The sequence below is a fragment of the Taudactylus pleione genome, unplaced genomic scaffold, assembly GCF_031769625.1.
Source record: "Taudactylus pleione unplaced genomic scaffold, aTauple2 ptg001274l, whole genome shotgun sequence".
Lineage (NCBI taxonomy): Eukaryota > Metazoa > Chordata > Amphibia > Anura > Myobatrachidae > Taudactylus > Taudactylus pleione.
In genome coordinates this window covers 1,801,221-1,809,723 of record NW_028285674.1, presented here as the reverse complement: position 1 = coordinate 1,809,723, position 8,503 = coordinate 1,801,221, and positions in this window count along the sequence as shown.

Sequence of the window (8,503 nt, the reverse complement as noted above, 5' to 3'; positions counted from 1 at the left end):
TTAAAACAATATTCTCTGCATATGCAGGATAATTAGTTTTTTCCCAAAGAATAAAATGTTTGTAGCATATATTCTTTATGAATGAACTGAGCCTCAATATATACAAATGCTGAATTACACAGCTTAACAGAAAAAAAATCTATTTGTTTACTTTTTCCCAGTTTTGAAGAATAAGGGATAATTAAAGTTAAATGAAGTTAGACTGAAGTGGAGACAAATAAGGGCAAAGACTAATGCAATCAGCAGCAAAGCTCTGGACTGACAATAGTCACTCTCCCTTTAATGTGTGCATTTACTGTGAAGGCTGGGAACAGGATCTTATACCTCTGACGCTGGCAGCGTTATATACATCACAGCCACACAGGATTGGAGTTTAATTACACTATATGTAGCCCTGGACTGACAGTCGACTTTCACACCAAAAGGATATTGCTATAAGAAAAGAATGAATCTCTGACTCTACCTGCAAAGCAGTGTGACTCAAAGTCTGTGAACAAAGCTATCTGGTGTATCTTAGTGTATGCTGTCATAGTGATCCCCATCTTCCAGCCATCAGGTTTCAAGCTACAGATTTACTACCTGTATTTTCTGAACTCAGCTTAAAGATAACACAAGTGATAACACTTCTTCTGTTTACTATGTGAGTATGGCATCAACAGGTCTTTTTCTATACTATCTTCTGGAAGGTTGCTGTCAGGATGGAGGAAAGATTTTTTCTAATCAAGTTTAATATTTGAAGGTATAAAATAACCTGATAGGATTAGGTTGGTACATTTAAAAAATAGAATGGATGATATATTAGACACATATACAAATGCTAAAATAAGAAAGGATTCTATCTATCTATCTATCTATCTATCTATCTATCTATCTATCTATCTATCTATCTATCTATCATTGACTAGAAATTAAAAAGTATTGAAGGTCTGTATAGGATGTGTAGACACTTGCCTTATTATGTCAGGGACAGGTAGCTAATAAAATAATAAAATGCCAAAGGACATATCTATATTGTCTGTTTATCTGGAATCTTGAGCTTTTAGTGCAATAACTGAACAAGGTTTGAATGAGAGACAGTAAATAAACTAGTCATAGCAACAGTTATCAATAGGAAGTATATTCAGTGAAGTTATTAAAAATAAACTGCAGATATAAAATATAAGGATACATACAAAAACAAACATTCATTATCAAACATGTAATTTACATATAAAGATTTATTTTTGTAATTTCCTATGTGATAAGTGACAATGTCTTTTGATTAACTGAATAGATTGTATAGGTTGCTAAGCTAACCTCATAGATTGATATTAATGGACTGGAGTGCTTATGTTAATGTGGTTTAGCATGCTTTGTTAATTGTTAGTACCATGATTAATTAGCCTTGTCTTTAGAGAAAGTAAATGTGTGACCTTTCACAAGTAATCCGAAATGTATATAGAATTTTTTTTTCTGCTAAGACACCCCCAATGAAAGATAGAGTAATATATAGTGCACCTTTAATCCATTCATAGGGCAGTGCAAGTATCAATCTCTTAAGGTCTCAGGGAAAGTGGTGTAAGCATCTATAGCACTCATTATTCATACAAACTGCATTTACAGTACTCTAGCATGAGAATAATTGAAATAAGATTGTATTCCTGTGAGAGGCTGTATTCAGTGATAATCAAATGTCACTACTGAGATTCAAATGGCATTTAGTGAGCATAATGTAGGCACCAAGTTCATCAGTAAAGAATATTTATAATACTAGCGTTTTAATCTCTTTTGCTTTTCATTTAGTTAAGGGATTTTGTGACATATGCCTCAGTTAAAATGTCAATAAACCAGTACTGAGGTTATTAAACAAAGAATGAATAATATAATAGTTTAAATACCATTAAAACATTCCATACTTGGGGATGTGGTAAATAAGGTTTTCCAATAATGTTTGCCCTTACACTACACTACGGTGCTGATTCTGAAATGGGAGCAAATCAAAGAAAGTGTAACCCTGTTTACTTTGTTCTATCTAAGAAGTTGGTTATCTTATAGCAGAATGGGGGAGATGTATGAAGCCCAGAAGCGGTATCAGTGCACATTATGTGCACTGATACCGCTTCTCTCCGATGTATGATCGGGGGTCTGGGCGGTAAATGACAGGGGCGCTATGCGCCCCTATCTTTATCGGTGCTGCTATCTATAAGATATCAGCGCCGTTAGCCTGGGCCATGTACAAACAGTCATATCGCCTGACCGTTCGGCCCACTGTAGCTTTCGTTATCGACAGCAACAGCCTGGCGCTAGCCTATCCCCACAGCAGGGACAGCGCTGTCCCTGCTAGGGCTGCTGCCAGCTCCAGGGTACACGCTGGGATCTCGCGATACTTGCGAGATCCCGTATGTGCTCAGTGGAGCCGGCCAGGACAGAGACACAGTGCATCAATACTAGGCTGATGCTCTGTTCTCTCTAGCAGGCAGCGCCGGAGGGAGGAGTTAACGCTCCCCCTCTCCGGCCGATGAGATGTTCTCGGTAAAGAGGTGAAGCAGGAAGCGTTATAGCGGCACATTAAGTGCAGCTATCATACATCTACCCCATTATTTCTATGGTCCAGCGGTAGCAAATGCCTCCACCCAAGCTTCCTCTCTTGTATACCTTCCACAAAGGGGCTTGCTGGGAAAACCCCTAAGCCTAGGGTATAGGTCTTATTTGTGGGAAACTAATTACCCTCAGTGTCCTATGTTTTCTATTACACAAATAAAATACCTGAGATCTGATTAACTGTGGTCACAATAACACAAGTTTTATTATGCAGGATAAAGCAGCGACGAGAGTTATACTTCGCTGTAACAAAAGTAAGATAGCTTATCCGTAAAGGCATACATTTATATATTATATTTCAGCCAATGTAACTGCCCTTATAGATTAGAAGGAAATATGTTATGCTATTTCTACCACATATATAAATGGTTACTTGGAAACTTCTATCAGCTTGAGAAACAACATGTTACATTAAAATGTGCTAACTTGACTCCTTTAGGTTAATTTAGAGCACTATTAATGACAATAATATTACAATTCACATACATGAAACACATTTCAGATAATATACAGATACCTCACACTAATAACCATTTAACAAGTCATATTTGGTCAGTTTACTTGTTGGTGTACACATTTGTTAGTTGCAAACCTAGGTTTGTGTTGGGTCCTGTTAGGTTATTTATTAAAGAAATGTTCCCTATAAAATGTGTTGTCTTTCTAATATAATAGTACTAGCATCTGCACCATGTTACTGATGGTAATATGAAGTAGTTCCTGTAACTACAATGTTCGTGTAACACTTTTCTTTTTATAAAGTAGCCATATGCAAGAATATGTCTTCCACTTTCGCTACTGTAGTATTGCAGTAATCCCAGGGAGACAGAGTGAAGATATGGATTTTTCTGTATAACTCTATATTAGAGCTGATTCTCCCTCACATTGCTAGAGTTAATATTCTGAAATGCTAGAAAGTTTTGGACGTTGCTAAATGTGGCCACCCCCTGACTACTCCTTATTAAATTGTCTCCAGCAGTAAAGGGGTTATACCAGTCACTTGTATGAAGGGTCTTCCTTTACTTGGCAATAAAGCTTGCATTAATGAATAGCAATATGCTTGAATGTCACTTAATGGGCTTGATTTATATATATACAGGTGTTTTTTTAATAGGTAAGGCCCCCATACATCAGAGATGGATTGCAGCAATCGTGCAATTTGCAATCGATTGTGTATAAAAATCTGCAATGTATGGGCTTCACAGATCGCAGATTGCAACCAAAAAGTGATTGGAATAGTTTAATCAGATTGTCCAACATGTTGGATTTCACAGGTCGATTGGGGCTGTAGATTGCTAGTGTATGGACATGATCAGCAGATTTGCAGACCGTTTCTACCGATGGGCCTTTTTTAGATTGCCAGATCTGTGTTTGCTGCAATCGATCTGCAAATCACTGAAAAAGATCTGTAGTGTATGGGCGCAGATTGCTCGATTGGCAAATCCTAACATCGGGAGATAAATCTTCAAATTGTTCAATTGTGGTTTTCAGATTGCTGATGTATGGGGGCCTGTAGTCTGGGTCCTGAGGTGTGCTGAGGTGATAATTGTCATAAGAACATACACACCTGGGTTTAGGTCTCAGTCAGGAAGCTGGCTCTGGTCAGTACCTTGTCCTGATCAGCTCCTGTACCCCAGCCCCCTCAAAGGTCTGTCCTCTGGCTGTAATCAGACACTACTCTGCCCTATGGTGTGCTGGTGGGATGTCTCAGGCTCCGTGACTCCCCTGATTCTATCTCACTGTGCTGTATAGCAGCTGCTGCTCCTGCCAGACTGACACTGCACCTTCCTCACTAATAGGATAAAGCACTGTCTCTCCTCTCTGTCTCTCCTCTCTGTCTCTCCTCACTGTTTCTCCTCAGTGCACCTGCTCTCTCTCCTTCAGGTAATCTCACTCTGTCTATATTGTTTGTAACTTATGGGCTTAACTCCAGCTCTTTGTCCCTTTATTGGCTCTAAAGGGATGCAACGTTAGCTCTCCTCCTCTCACTGTCGGCTCATCCTCTTCTTCTCATTCTTAACAGCTCCCATTGTCTGCCACCAGACCCCTCCACTCTAGAGAGCACGGGCTCAGTCCAGGCCCACCGAGAGCTTGGGTAATAGGGGGTGTGGCCTAATCACGGGAGGCATGGCCACGCCCACTTCCCGGGAAAAAACAAACAAAAAAAAGTTTTGCGACGCTGCGTCCTGGGGAAGGGAGGCACTCTGAATTCCCTCAGCCCGGCGCAAAGCCAGGGGGGCACGATCAGTGTGATCGCTCCCCCCCACAGGCATAGGAGACTGCTGTGGCTGCTGCTCAGCAGCCACGAGCAGTCTCCCACTGCAGCTCAGCACACGCTGTGTGCCGGGCTGCTGTGAGGGAGGGGGGGTGGCGCCAGACCCGGGCCCCAGCCGGGCCCCTCAAGAAGCATGGGCCCGGGTAATCTGTACTCGATCCCCACCTCTCAGCGCCCATGGCTCCGTCTCTCTATCAGGTACATGCCATTACGCCACTCCCTCCTCTTTTAGCCATTACCTCAGGGCTATCTCCACTCTAACTAACATCTCCCCTCAACCATCACTATCCTCTAATGTCCATGTGCACAGTCTGCAGCACCGCCCCCAACCGGTTCCAGGCAGCCAGGACTCTGGCCCACACCATCAAAAATACATGAATCCACCACTCAAATTAATTTCCTGGGAAATAGGAAAAAACAGTGTACCCAACCTATTCTCTTTATGATCATTAACCTCTCATCCCCACAGATATACTAAATACATCTATATATATTTACATGTTAGGATAGCTAATATACATACCATCTATTGGTCATAGGGGTTACAAAAGCAAGTAACTTTCTATCTGGAACAAAGCTTGTTGGAATGCAAATACATTTCCTCTTTGGCATGCAGGGTAAATACTGGCTGCTTTTACATGTAGCCCATAAATGCTGGACAGCTTTATTATTACACTGCAATTTTTATTTGCCTTTGGACACACCCCTCCCAAATCTATGGGCCATATTACATTTTTGAGCGAAAAGTCCGTGCTGGATTTTTTGCTCCACATCAGAGGTTTTGCAGGGATAAAGTATCGGGCGTGCGCCAGCTTTATCCCCGCATTCAATTAGGATCCAGCGAAAACGGGGCATGAAAACGGATTCAAACATATTTTTAAGTCTCTAATGTGCATTTTTTAAATTCTTCAAAAATGCACCTGCAGCTACTACCTGCAATGAAGAAAACACCTGCCGCATACTTGGGAACCCCTCTGCAATCTATTTGGCTATTTTAGGATTTTGTCCCCCATATTTTATTTTTTTTTACCCCAAAATTCAAGTTAATTTTTTGGGGTGTCCAGATTTTTTTTTAAAACTTTTTTTGATACAGATTTTTTTTAGGGGACACTCCCAGGGGTGCAGGCTATTTTTTTTAAGTCTTTGAAATTGAATACGGGGATAATGCAAACAGGCAAAAATTATGTAATCGGCGATAATTTATTTGCCTTTGGACACACTCCTCCCAAATATTTGGGTCACATTCAATTTGGGAGCGAAAGGTCCGTGCTGGACTTTTTGCTCCACATCGGAGGTTTTGCAGGGATAAAGTATCGGGCGTGCGCCGATTACATCATTTTCACCTGTTTGCAATATCCCCGTATTCAATTTCAAAGACTTTTCACCGGTGTGAAAAGTTTTTGTTAAAATAACGGGTTTTCTCCTCAAATTGAATATGGCCCTATATCTCTCTGCATATGTTACATCTGCCCCCACCTGCATGGTGTTACCAAGGTGCACAGTTACTGGCTCTTTTTTGCTTTACTGATTCCAAACTCTGAATCAGCCCCTAAATGAGTTTGTATGCTTACAGTACAATTGGAATAACATTAGAAAAATATGACTAAAAGGGTGTGGTATATTTTGTCGACATGAGAATGTCGACTTGGTCATAATGTCAAACTTGACCACGTCAGCATTTATTATGTCGATAGTGATGAAATGTTGACATGATTAGAATGTTGTCAAAACATCCCTGGTGGTCTTGTGATTACGTACTTGGGCCGGCGCCTCTAGCAGTGTCTTCTGGGATGGCGGTGACATCAGGAGGATGTCCGGTGAGTCCTGCATCACTTTTGTCAGTGAGTATTATTAATCCTAATCTAACCCCTGACCCTAATCCTCCCCTTAGTGCCTAACCTCCCCTCTTGTAGTCTAACCCTAGCCCTCTGCTGCTAGTCTGTGCAGAAAGTCATCATTGTGAACATGTTGCCATTTTCTAAATGCTGACATGTTCAATGCTCACTTTTCAACAATGTCGACATAATAACTGTTGACATGAAGATTACATCCTGACCAAAATATTGTGACAAAAATATGTTGTAAAAATATTGGTGAATGTTTTGCATTTCATTTTCTAAAAGTCCTTGTCATTGGAAAACCTGTCTCCTGTAACTAGACACCATATTTTTTTTTTTATATATTTTGGTTTCTGGTCTTTTCAGTGAGTTAGGCTAGTATATGTAATGTGCTTTGTCCAAGACAAACATCATTGGATTTCCTGATCGGATTCCAATTCAGTGTCAGTTTGTTGGATATGCAGATCCTTCCAAAACCAAATAGGGTTAGGAGAAAATATGAATAAATAGATGATTTACAGTGACATTGTATCCTAATCTTATTCAACAGTGGAACATTTGAAGCAAATATAGAATTGTCTGGCTGGCTAAAACTTATGCCTTTAGTAAATCACCCCATTGTTATGGAAAACTATGGTGTCATTACAAAGTGATTGGCTCTATTTTGCTTGACCAAGTAACAGATTGTCACTATCCAGGGCTTACTCACAGATACAGCAATTTGGATCAGCTGGTCGTGACACGGGCGCACCTGGGTCACTTACCAAATTACACGATTCTTCTGCCACCTTGCAAGCTTTTTTCCTGAAGTCTTGCGATCTCCGAACAAATTATTAGTACACCACTTTCAGTAGCATGGGCCTCACAGACTGTCAAGTTCAATAAGAATCACAGAGAAGTATGCTAGATTAAATGTGTTTAATCCAAAAATATTTTTAATGCCTAGTTACAAAAATATTAAGAAAATTACACACAGATTATATATGAAAATATTTTCTAAATATAAAATAAATCAGAGTTTGTAAGACAATTTACAACAAAGTTCTTAGCACTGCTGTTGGGTTGGGGTTTTCACCCATAAGAAGGTCCTGGCACATTCACAGCCCTTTCATCTGCTCCCCAATGAATGAACAAGCTGTTTGTTATGATACCCAAAGCCTGCTTCGTGTGAACACCCTAGAACCCAGACTAGGGAGGTCTTCCACCAATAAAAACCGCCCGTTGTTTCCTTAGAACTAGTTGATGTTCACCGGTACTTAGGCGGCTGCCTGGACTTATCATTCAGGGTAGTAGAGATTAATACAAAGGTACAATGGTATTCAGTAGTGAGAGGATTGACAGAAACTGAAACAGGTTCAGTTAGACTTGGGAGTTGATGATATGACTAGTGAACCTATGGTGTCTCTTTGAAGCTAATTGTGCAGCTTGGCGCCAATAGTAGAAGAAAGTATATAATTGATGTGGTTTTGAGAGCCGATGGTGTGGCTTGGAGCTGGATGCAGAAGCAAGTAATAATCGATGTGGCTTTGAAAGCAAATGGTGCAGCTTGGAGATGGTTGCGGAAGTGAGTAATAATCGACGTGGCTTTGAGAACAAATGGTGCGGCTTGGAGCCAGTTATGGAATATTGTACAAAGTTGATGCGGCTTAGAGAGCCGATGGTGCAGCTTGGAGCCAGATGTAGAAGCGAGTAATAATTGATGCGGCTTTGATAACCAATGGTGCAGCTTGGAGCCGGTAGTAGAAGAAAGTACACATGATGTGGCTTTGAGAGCCAGTACACAAGTTAATGTACAAATTAGTGTACTGCATCC